This window comes from Panthera uncia, chromosome D2 (genome assembly GCF_023721935.1).
Source record: "Panthera uncia isolate 11264 chromosome D2, Puncia_PCG_1.0, whole genome shotgun sequence".
Taxonomy (NCBI): Eukaryota; Metazoa; Chordata; class Mammalia; order Carnivora; family Felidae; genus Panthera; species Panthera uncia.
In genome coordinates, this window is record NC_064818.1 from 6,579,930 (window position 1) to 6,591,918 (window position 11,989).

At 52.8% G+C, this 11,989-nt stretch overlaps 1 protein-coding gene across 1 annotated transcript in view; it reads right to left on the reverse strand.

The window, feature by feature from the left end:
• Nucleotides 1–11,989, reverse strand: part of LOC125933549 (translation initiation factor IF-2) — a 170,775-nt gene that overhangs the window by 134,292 nt on the left and 24,494 nt on the right. The window lies entirely within an intron of this gene.

Sequence of the window (11,989 nt, forward strand, 5' to 3'; positions counted from 1 at the left end):
CCCCCCCCCCCTTTTTGGGGGGGGGGGGGGGGGGGGGGGGGTGCACTGCGGTTTGTTTCTTGAGAGTATCTATTAATAGTCACTCTTAATAGTGCCATTAATGCTCTAATTATGACACCAGTTCCTATACCAGTTCCATCACCACTAATTACACTTCTCTTTTAAACACAATAACCCTAGGGGCGCCTGGGTGGCTCAGTCGGTTGAGCGACTGACTTCAGCTCAGGTCATGATCTCGCGGTCCATGGGTTCGAGCCCCGCGTCGGGCTCTGTGCTGACTGCTCAGAGCCTGGAGCCTGTTTCAGATTCTGTGTCTCCCTCTCTCTCTGACCCTCCCCCGTTCATGCTCTGTCTCTCTCTGTCTCAAAAATAAATAAACGTTAAAAAAAAAAATTGTAAACACAATAACCCTTAGTGTAACTTGGACATTACATGCCTTTTTTTCTTTTCCTTCCTTTTTTCTCAAAAGAGCAAGCTGCTGGCCAAGGGAAGTAAAACAAGCATCACACGGCGCCCCTGGTGACTCTCCTCTTGGCCACGACGAAAAGGCAATTATCACTTGGTGTGGAGGGTTTTCTACCCACGTGTTGAGCAAGCACGAGGCTGGAGACGGCAGCACAACCAGATACCGGCGTCCCAGGCGCCCCGTACAGGAGCCCGAGGAAAGCGAGTCAGGGCCCCGCACCTGCCTTGCAGCCCTGTGTCCGCTCGCGAGAACCGCTTCAAGTGGCCTCCTCACGCGGGGCCTGGAGCGCCTGCTCACGAGGACGCTGTACCCCACGAAGGAGATGGGATGGGGTCTCGATACCTCAGGCAGTGGAGCGCCCGGACCCCAGAAAACTCTCCGGGAAGTTCGGCCAAGAGCTGCCCAAAACCCAAGGAAAAAACCTCATTCTCCTTGGGGAATACCAACTTTACTCAAAGGTAAGCCAACAAATCAGTAACTTAAACCTTGTTCATATTAAAACAAACAGGCACTACGAGAATGGAATCACTGCGTGAATGTTTAAGCTAAAACTCCTACCCTTACTTATCCAGTTCATCTCCAGCAACACCCTGGCTCGCAGGGGAGGGGAGTGAGGGGCGGGCTCTGCTGTCCCATTAAAGGGGGTCTTGGGAGAACGTGTGAGGCTGGTAGAGACTTTAATGTCACAGTGAACCCAGGACACTGCTGATGGCCCTGAGTCCAGGGAATTCTCTGCAATATCAGGACTCCCAGATTGCCACCCAATCGAGGGACAGGAAGACGGACATCTAGACACGTGCAATCCCGTCTCTACCACACATCTGGGCATCCGTGCAACCGAGTCCCCTCCTCCCTGCTGGGCACTGCCGCCACTGCTCAGTGCACGGCACAGACACCTCTCCATCCCACACCGATGGAGAACACGTTCAGCACCAACAGTCACTGCCATTTAAATGGATGTCCCCACCATTACTAGAGAAAAATAAGCTTACTGATTTGGTTGGTCTCTAAAAGCTTTTCACCGTGAACTATATTGACAAGCGTAGAACCACAGTAGCCAGCCTCCAAGAAGGCCCCAGGGGTCCTGTCTCCAGTACTCATGCTCGAGTGTGGTCCCCTCCCACGCAGAGAAGGAAGGGACTTTCCTAACCCTCTTCCTACTTCCTACTGACAGGCACATCCCTTCATCCAGTTGGGGGCACTGGAGTCTGGGGTGAAAGGCTGGGTCAAGGCCAGCTCACCCTACTCCGTCCCAGGAGGGACGCCCGCTGCCGTGTCCTGAGGGCCCTCGGTGCTCCAAGAGGACCCAGCCTCCCCCAACAGCCCAGCGGCATCACCTCCAGCCCCGTCGAGCTTTCCGAGGGCTGCTGCTTCAGCCGATCCCTTGCCGGCAACCAGATCGGAGACCCCAAGTCAGAACCACCCAGCCACGCTGCTCCCAACACCGTGCCCACACAGAAGCCTTGGGAGGTCATCAACGCTGATCAGTGTCTTAGCTGCTAAGTTCTGGGCTGACCACTACAATAACCTACGTCAGACTAAAGAATACTAGAAACAAACCCCACGTATCTAACGTCGTCGGTGCGGGTTTGGGGGTTTTATGGAAGCGCCGTGTGCCCCTCCCCGGACTCCCTCCCCTCCCCATCCCCGCACAGACAACCAAGAGCCCCAATTCTTTGTTCCTCTTTATGGTTTCACCACGTGTGTTCTCACTATGTTCTTGCATTTCGCCTGCTTTTAAGCCTAATACAGGTGAGACCGAGTTCATGTGTTAAGACTTGCCTCTTCACATTCCAATTCTGAGGTTGTCAATTCCCATGGCCATGGCTGACTTTCACCACTGTGTGTGTGTGTGTGTGTGTGTGTGTGTGTGTGTGTGTATAGTTCCCACTGTGCGAACTTCCCGCTCTATTCCAATGGAGGGTCACCCGGGGACTTGTCGGCTTCTGCTAATATAATGCTATTTACACCCCAGTGCTCGTCCCCTGGTGTGCACCGAGTTTCTCCAGGGTACGGACCTGACTCGAGAGCACGTACGCATGGTCAGCTCTCCTGGGCCGTGCCACACTGCCCGCCACCGCGCCCGTGGACAATGAGCTCTTCAGCCGACTTTCCAGCCTCTCCCAAATCACAGGCGTGCTTGTTTCGCCAATCACCGGCAAAGCTCTCAACCAACAAAAGGGAAAGCTTTTCGTGTTTGCAGCATCAGTACCGCAAATAAACAGCTCTCCGAAGTAGTGACCCAGGTGGCTGGAACATATTAGTCACAGGACAGCGGTGCGGGCTCCCAAAGGACGATGCAGATGCAGCCAGAAGCAGACACTGCCCTTGGGCACAAGTCAAACTGGATTTCCAGACAGGACATCCACAGACGGCTTTCCTCCAGGCGGACGCACATCTAGGGTCCCACCGTGCTGCCATCATCTCAAAGAGGGAAAAAATTAACTCACACGCAACCCAGCCAAATTCAAGATTACAGCAGGAGAGGGGCGCCTGGGTGGCTCAGTCGGTTAAGTGTACGACCTCAGCTCAGGTCATGATCTCATGATTCGTGAGCTCAAGCCCGGCATCGGGCTTTGTGCTGACAGTTTGAAGCCTGGAGCTGCTTCGGATTCTGTGTCTCTCTCTCTCGGATCCTCCCTTGCTCATGCTCTGTCTCTCTCTCTCTCTCAATAATTAATAATACAACATTTAAAAAAATAAAAACAAGATTACAGCAGGAGACTCCAATCATTTCAATGAAATGGCTTCGTGTTGGGTTTTTAACAGAGAGCTGATTATGTTTCTAGTATTTTCACCTAAGAAATGAGATTGTTACTCCCCATAATTAACGCTATGTGTGGTGACTCTACAAAAAAAAAAAAATATTTAGGTTCTCTTTATATGAAAAGACACCCCTTTTACTTTAGCTAATTCAATTTCTTAGGTGACAACAGTAAATTTTACAATAATTATTTGTATTTCTAATAAAAACAAGCTCTTAAACTTTTCCACTGGCATTAAATACAAAAAGAGAGAGAGAGAGAGAGACATTCTTTCAATGTGGTCAGGAAGGAGAGCAGAAATGTTCCTGTAAATCTCAAGGAGGCTCACATCATGTCACTGAAAACAATGGCACTAGATAACCAAAATCAGGTCATTTCAACTCAGTCTCTTGACAGTTCTGACCTGTTTTCTTTGTTTACTCCTATGAGGTAGAACTATTCATACACCCATTTTACAGATGGAGGAAGCTTCAGGCGCAGAAAGCAGCCAAGTTGAGCATAGTTACGGAGCTGGCGAGTGGGACGCCGAGGGCCCGAACCCAGGCCACTGACTCCAGGATCCATAGACCCAAACGCTACTCTGGGCAGCTTCCTCCGTCCCCGAGACCACCAGAGGCCCTGCCACGGTCACCATCGTAGCAGCGACCTGTGACTTGGCATCTACACAGCGCCCAGCCCCGGCCACGTGCTCTACTGCGTTTCCCTAACCCCCCCCCCCCCCCACCGCCCTGGCAGGCACTGCGCCCACCGTATGGCTGAGGAAGCTCAGGCTCTGGAGTCTCAGGAACCCCATGGACACACACACAACAAAACAAAGTGGGGGAGACGCCACATGAACCTGGTCTCAGACGTCAAAGTCCGTGCTCCTTCTATAATGGGCCCTCCTGACCAAATAAAAGTACCTGATCCCAGGCCTGGGGCAGGCGGGTGCTGACCGCGTGTCCTGGACAGACGCCGCACTGGGAGAAGGCGTTTGCCAGGCCTGCACGACGGGGAGACTGAGGCCGAGCACAGAGAGAACCGCGGGGCTCAGCACCACCTCCTCGGGGGTTACGCCGGGCGGCCCACACAGCCTGTCCACACAGTGTTCTCGTCTGCAGAATGGGGCTCCTGGACGTCCAAGGGCTGCTGTGAGGGCTACACAGCTACACAGACCCACAGGCACATGAGACGAGGCACAGACGCGGGCGGGACAAGGTGAAAAGCGCCCCAGGATCAGGCCGCAAAGAGCAGGGGGCCCGCGGCACCCCCGCCCTCGCGCCCACACACACAGCCCCGCGTCCCCACCGTGGGTGACCCGACAACTGCCATGAGGCCACTGCTGGGCCACTTTTTCTGCCAACATCATCATTTCTCTTCCTGGCCCACCCTGAACAGAATACCCTCGCCCACCAGACCACCCTTGATGGGCTCGACATCCTCAACGTAAGTGCTGGGGCTGAAATGGATCGAACCAAGCACTGGGCTCGCTTGGCTTTTCTATTCCCGACGGCAGGAAATCTCTGGCACTCGCTTCAAATAGCAACGTGTCTTCCAAGTCTTTCCGGTGTCCTCGCCATCACCCCAAAGTACCCGGCCATGAAGAAAAACCTCGTAAAATGACTGGCAAGTGACAGATTAAAAACGGCTCGGGCGACACTACGTGCACTGTCGCTCACAGCGTTTCTGCCACACCCGAGATCAGGTCATTTAACGTACGAGGTGCTGTTGACCAAATCTGTACGTTTGTAACTATATTAAGAGGTTAACAAATTAATTGGTTGGGAGGCACCTGGGTTGTGCCATCGGTTGAGCGTCAGACTTCGGCTCAGGTCATGATCTCACGGTTCTTGAGTTTGAGCCCCACAGGCTGTCAGCACAGAGCCCTCTTCAGATCCTCTGTCCCCCTCTCTCTACCCCTCCCCTGTTTGCACTCTCCCCCCAAAATAAATATTTAAAAAAATTGATGGGTTGGTTACTTATGCTACTGGATAAATTATAGGAGTAAAGATAGCAAAATGGAAACAAAAAGAAAACACGTGAAAAGTGACTTTAGCTACAGGGCCTCCAGCCTAGCTCCCAGCAAGCTCCACGGTCGCTGGCCCTTTCTCTACCCAGAGAGGACGTAAGGGAGCAGTGGTAACCACATCACTGTAGTCCGTCCGGCAAAACCTTTCTTGGCCACCTGATGCCATCTATGAGTAAGCCACACGGGGCAAACCCAGAAACACGTTCCATGAAAGGAAAAGGCTGCATCGTCTGTCGGTTCTAATACCTGATCTGGAGTGGAGCAGGAGACCCACCGCGGGGCAGTTTTCCAGAGGCAGGCGGCCAGTACGGGCGCAAACAGCCGCGTGATGGTAACAAGTGTTAAGACAACAGAAGCAGCCGCTGCTAATGTTTTCTCAGCAAGTGCCAGGGGCCAGGCCTTCTTTTCTTTTTCTTTTTCTCTGATTGTTTTTTTTTAAGTTTATTTATTTTGAGAGAGAACGACGAACGAGGTGGTGCAAGTGGAGGAGGGGCAGAGAGAGAGGGAGAAGGAGAGGGAGAGTGAGAGAAAGAGAGAGAATCCCAAGTAGGCCCTGTGCTGTCAGTGCAGACCCTGATAAGGGGCTCCAGCTCACGAAACCTGGAGATCATGACCTGAGCCGAAACCAAGATTCGGCTGCTCAACCGACTGAGCCCCCCAGGCGCCTCATCCTGGGCCAGACCTTCTGCTGAGTACGTTCCCCACACTCTTCGTCAAAACCCTCACCCGAGGGGCACCTGGGGGGCTCCGTCGATTAAGCGTCCAACTTTGGCTCAGGTCATGATCTCTCGGTTCATGAGTTCAAGCCCCGCATCGGGCTCTGTGCTGACAGCTCGCAGCCTGGAGCCTGCTTCAGATTGTGTGCCTCCCTCCCTCTGCCCCTCCCCCACTCACGCTCCGTCTCTCAAAAATAAAAAAATGTTAAAAAGTTAAAAAAAAAAAAAACAAAAAGCCCTCACTCAATAACCATGGGAGAAAATATCATGAGCTAGATCCCCATTTAACAGATGTGAAAACTGACTCAAAGATTAAATGACTTGCCCAAAGTCACAGAACTAGTAGGTGGGTATAATGCCAGGCTCAAAGCACTGGGTAGGCATCCAACAAGTATCTCTTGAGCATGGGGTCTATATTTCTCCTCCATAAAAACAGAAAACCCTACTTATCTCACGAGGATTTTATAAGGATAAAATGAGATTACGTATACAGAGCTCCCAGCTCAGCGCCTTGACCTCTAGAATATGCTGAGGTATAAAAAACCTGGCACAATTGTGACCTGGAATAGGGTGATGATAATGACAATGGGTGTAGCAAACAGCACGACAGACAGAAGACGGACAGATACACCCAACAGGCAGAAGAAAGGCAGATAAGCCATGAAAGCATATCCAACCTCACCGATCGTTAGGGAAATGCACATTAAAATCACAGTGAGATACTACTACATACCTGCCAGAATGACTACATGTTTAAAAGCAGCAATATCACGCCGGCCAGGACGCTCGTGCATTTGCGGTGGCAACGCAACGGGCAAATGGGGGAAGACACGACTGTGGTACGTCCACACAGCAGAACGCTGCTTAGTAATAAAAAAGGGACAGACTGTTGACGCACACATCATGGATGCCTCTCAAATGTACTATGCTAAGGGAAAGAAGTCAGTCTCAAAGAGTATAGTCGACACAATCCCACTTTACAGGGTATTCCAGAAAAGGGAAAACAATAGCAACAAATAACAGGTCGGCGTTGTTGGGCGTTGTGGACGGGGAGGGTCTGACCACAAAGAGGCAGCACCAGGGAATCTGAGAAGTGATGGATCGTCCCTTACGCTCTTCGTGGTGGTGGTTCCGTGAATCGATGCATGCGTTAAAACTCACAGAACCACATCCTCCAAAAAAGTGATTTTTACTGCTGGTAAACTTTTTAAAAAATTGAATAAAAATTTTTAATCATATAAAAACTTGGTAGGTCTTGGTGAACGGATATTTGACCTCTGCTCTGGGGGTGGAGGGATGTGTGAGGGCCAAGGTTAACAGTAAGGGTACAGGAGAATCAACACAGAGGCTCTACAAGGTACAGGGGGTCAAGAACCTTGGTTTCTGGTCTGATTTCATCAAAGGATGACAGCATCAAATGATACAAGCCACATCAACTCCCTGAGCCTCAGTTTACCCAACCCTAAAGCGAGACAACAAAGCAAATGGTCATGAAGACCCTTTCCCACTACAAACATTCTAAGATCAGTTTGTCCTCAAGCCACTGAGGCTGGGGAGACAGCAGGCAAATAAGCAGAAATCGCCAGGTATGGAAAACAGCCAGGCTCCCGCACCAATGCCATCAGGGAACAAAATAGGGTGAAAACCACTGATGTGTGTGGATGGCAGAGCGACGGTGGGGAAAGAGCCAGCTGCGGGGGAAAGATGGGAACAGGAGCAGAACACCCCCCTCTCCCACGACAGAAGCCAAGACAAGAGCGGTTTCCTAGGGAGGGGGCAGGGAGGCGGGACTGGGGGACAGAAAGGTGGGACGGCGGGGCTGGGGGGCGGGACCGGGGTACAGAGAGGTTGCGGACAGAGAGGCGGGACATGTCAAGGATCAAACGCTGGAGGGTTGAGTCGAGGAGGTGAGGACAATCGAGACCAGACAGGTTCCCCGGCGCCCCGTGCGGTGAGGGGCTGCCCCAGACAAGTCACCAGCCGCAGGGTTGTCTCTAGCTGGTGTCCTGTTTTGCCTTTCCACGTCAGGATATGGAAACACTGCATTCCCAGTGTCAGTCTGGCCACATCTTTGCTGCTAGGCGCCGAGAATCTAATAATACACGGAGGGAGAGTCTCCCTTCAGGAACCCGCCTCAGAGGCAGCAATTTTCAACATGTAGAAAATCCTGGAAGTTCAGAACATGGCTGCTGAGAGCTGGTGAGCCATCTTCTGGTCCTGAGGAGGTTGACACAGACTCCAGAGTTCTGGAAGGGAAGGAACCGGTTCCCGTCCAAAGGATTCAACGGAACGGAATGAATACGACGGACAATGACTAAGACTGTACCCCTGTCCCCCTGTTCGCTCGCGAGGCAGAGAGCGAGCCTGGGGCCAGAGAGACTCCCGACGTGGCCACTGAACTACGGCTTGCCTCCGCGCGCAGGGCAGGCCCCGGAAGGTGCATCAGCGCCCCAGGGACACCTGCCAGGCTGGGCGCTTGACAAGGACGGAAGGGAGACTGGGGCAGTGAGTGGCGTTCCTGCCCCGTTCCTACAGGGAAGCCTTCTCCGACGTCACTCCCTCTGCCAGTTCTCCTCGTGGAGCAGGACATGTGGACACAGCCGTCGGACACAAGCCGCTTGTGCCAGCTACGGAAGAGGAGCCACGAGGGCAGGGACCGGGCCCTAAGTCCGTCTCTCCCGCTGCCACCGCCTCCCCTGCTCGGCTCGAAGTTCCCCTTCGCTCCCATCCCAGCTGCCTCTTCCACGTCGACCAAACGCTCCTCCTCCAGCACGGCCGGGCCCCCGAGCAGGCTGGACGGGGCACGGGCACACAGGTGGTCTCGGAAGGATCGAGACGCCCTCTCTTACCCGCTGACGTTCTCCTCGTGCTTCCCGAGGGCCGCCCAGGGTCAGACGCCACGCGAGGCGCTAGGAAGGATGAGGGTCGGTTCACAGCCCAGGCTGCGCCCGCGGGCAGCCCGCTCGGTGAGCCCGGGGGAAGGAGCGAGGCCTGGGCGGCCGACGGGGCGCACGCGGGAGACCCCAGAGGAAGGCGAAACAGACGAGGGCAGCGGAAGGCATTCGCGCGGGCACAGAGCCCGGCAGTGAAGAGCCAGCAGGGCAGGGGCAGGGTGGCTGACGGGGACGAGGACAAAGCACAGACACTCGAGGTACACACGCGGCATGCAGGACTTGTCCTGGGGGCACAGGAGCACGCTTGGGCAGGCCACCGTGGGAAGGGTACTGGGCAGCCGTCGGGAGGGAGAGTGGACGGAGGGAGTGGAGGGAGGGCAGAAGCGGACAGCTACAGCCAATCCAGGCAGGACGGGGTGCGCGTGCGAGAGGTAAGACAGACACCACATGACCTTTCTTTGGTGACTGGCAGGGCACGGGGGGTAATGGAAAAGGAACTGAGGGTGGTCCCGGGATCTGCCCTGATGACTAAAGAGAGGACGGTCTTTTCACAAGACACCGGAGGGAGGGCACGTGTGCTGGGCAAGGTGAGCCCGCTGCGCACACGTCTGACCCACGTGGGCAAGAGAAGCTCTGAAAACAGTGCCATGTCCCGGTGAAAACGCAATTCCACGCTCTTAAGTTCTCGGTAGCCAAAGCAGGAATGGACCTCACATCAGAGAGGGCAGGTGGCTTACTCCGGGCCACACAGCCAGAAAGAGAGGAACTAGACTTGAACCCAGGATGGCCCGCTTCTGAAATGTCAGCTTTTCTTCTAGGATGTTCTAGTGCTACATTCAGGGCCTACTACTGCTCATCTATACACTTAGGGCTCAGTGGTCTGGCTCTTCTCTTGCTGCTCCCTCCTGATGAACTACCTACTTCTAATCCCAGGGACACCGTCCCCACGGCTGAGCTCCGGCTCGCCTGTCCCGGCCCCATCTCCACTTTGTCTAGTTCATCCCGAAGACCACGTCTATGGCTCTGCACACGCAGTGAGAGGGTCCTGGTTTCCACAGGGGACCCTTTTGAATTCGTCTGCCGCACCCTGTGTCAGGGCATTCAAAGTCCCCTGACGGCAGCCCATGTTTAGCTCACGTTTGCGTCACTGGCTGAACCCAGCCAGGATTCCTTCCCGTCCTCCATGGCTGGCTATCTGTGATGATGTCACCTTAGGGAGAAGTGGGGAGGGGAGGCCACTGGAGAAGGACACACAGTGTTTACGTGGAGCCTGCCACTCCCCAAGAACTGTACTGGGCACCAGAGAGGACAGCGCAGCCCCGGAACATATGCTCCCATGGAGATGGGACATCTGCTTGAAAAAAAAAAATTCATACACACACACACACACACACACACACACACACAAACCAAAGCACGTAAAATAGACAAAATATTTGATAAAACTGAGGGCTGGGTATGTATGTTCGTTACCTTATTCTCTACATTTCTCTAAATGTTTAAAATATTTCATAATAAAAACATTCAAAAATGAGAAAGAAAGAAACGTAAAGCCACCACTCCGGGAGCAAAGACCTGGCTGGTCACTCTCATTGGTTCTCACGGGCTCGAGACAGAGAAAATCTTACTGTGATCTATTTTGTTTTTAGCATCGTGCTCCAGCACTGAAAAAGCGACCAGAACAAAAGATGGCAACACACAGATTTAGACGATGTGAATGCAATCAAAAAATAGAATGAGGTTTTCAAGTGAGTCAAGACTTCCCTCCTTCTACCACCGTATCCTCTGTAATGCTAAACAATAGAAGAAAATAACACAAAGACATAACCGCTTTCTTTTTTTTTAATAAAGGAAGAGTTTTTTTTTTTTAAGTAAACTCTACTCCCAGCATGGGGCTCAAATTCATGACCCCAAGATCAAGAGTCACATACTCCACCGATGAAGCCAGCCAGGTGCCCCACAACCACGTGTTTTTGTTTTTGTTTTTGCTTTTTGAGAGAGAGAGAATCCCAAGCAAGCTCCACACCATCAACAGAGAGCCCAACGTGGGGCTCGAACCCACAACCATGAGATCATGACCTGAGCTGAAATCACAAGTCAGATGCTCCATGATGGAGCCACACAGGTGCCCCCACAACCACTTCCAAAGGAAGCCCTGGGAACAACCACTCCCATTCACTTTACGCCGAGCGCGCGCTGGGCATTACGCACAAATGGTTTACAAATCGGTACAACAGGCATTACTGTCCCCATTTTATAGGTGAGGAAATCAACAGTCACACAACGCGAGTACTTTGACCAACATCCCCTGGCTGGTGGCCGGCAGTGCAGAAGTGCAGACACCCTCACCCGCCTCGCCAACAATCACAAGCCTTGGTTTTATTTCCGTGGCTGACGCATACCACCCGGCACACCTCGTGTTCCCTCACACACCACCCAGGAACTTCCGCGCTACGCAAATGAGCGAAGCCGACAAAATCACCGCCGGGCAGTTCCGTAAATTAAGAAACAAAAAAGTCCAAGAAATCACACGGTTAAGATCTACAGTGTCAGAAACAGCACCTCCAAAGGTTAACTCAAGGCAACAAAGAAAACTGAGCGGTAAAGAAAATTGTGCCATCCTCTGTAGACAGAAATACTGCACAAAATTTCAAACTGAACAGCCGAATCGTTTGAAGGGACCTTAAAGATGTAACTGACAGCAAACCTGTGTGCAAAACTTGTGTTCTACACGGAGACAGACGAACGGGACAGGCTGGGGTGTGTGTGAGCAGGCTGAGGTTTTAGTATTTACTGAATTTCCAAACACCAAGAGCAGCATAAGACTTGAAATACATGCTGGCGTTCATCCCAGCAGGAGTCACCGTAACCATCCTGGAAATGGAGCACGGATCATCGGGACAGGTCGCATTTCACCGACACCGGTATTTCTGACCCTAGAGTTCTACGTCTCCAATGGGAGATGCTGTGTACCTCGCCCACCACTGACCCCACACGGTCTAAGTTTTTAACTTTTAGGGGCTACACCCCTCCGACCGTGCCGCCCAGACGGTAAGGAACTTTCTGAATGAAAACCAAGCAATTAATCAGAGCCCCCTCCCAGCCGGACCCCACTTCCCCACAAGACCGCACCTCAAAGA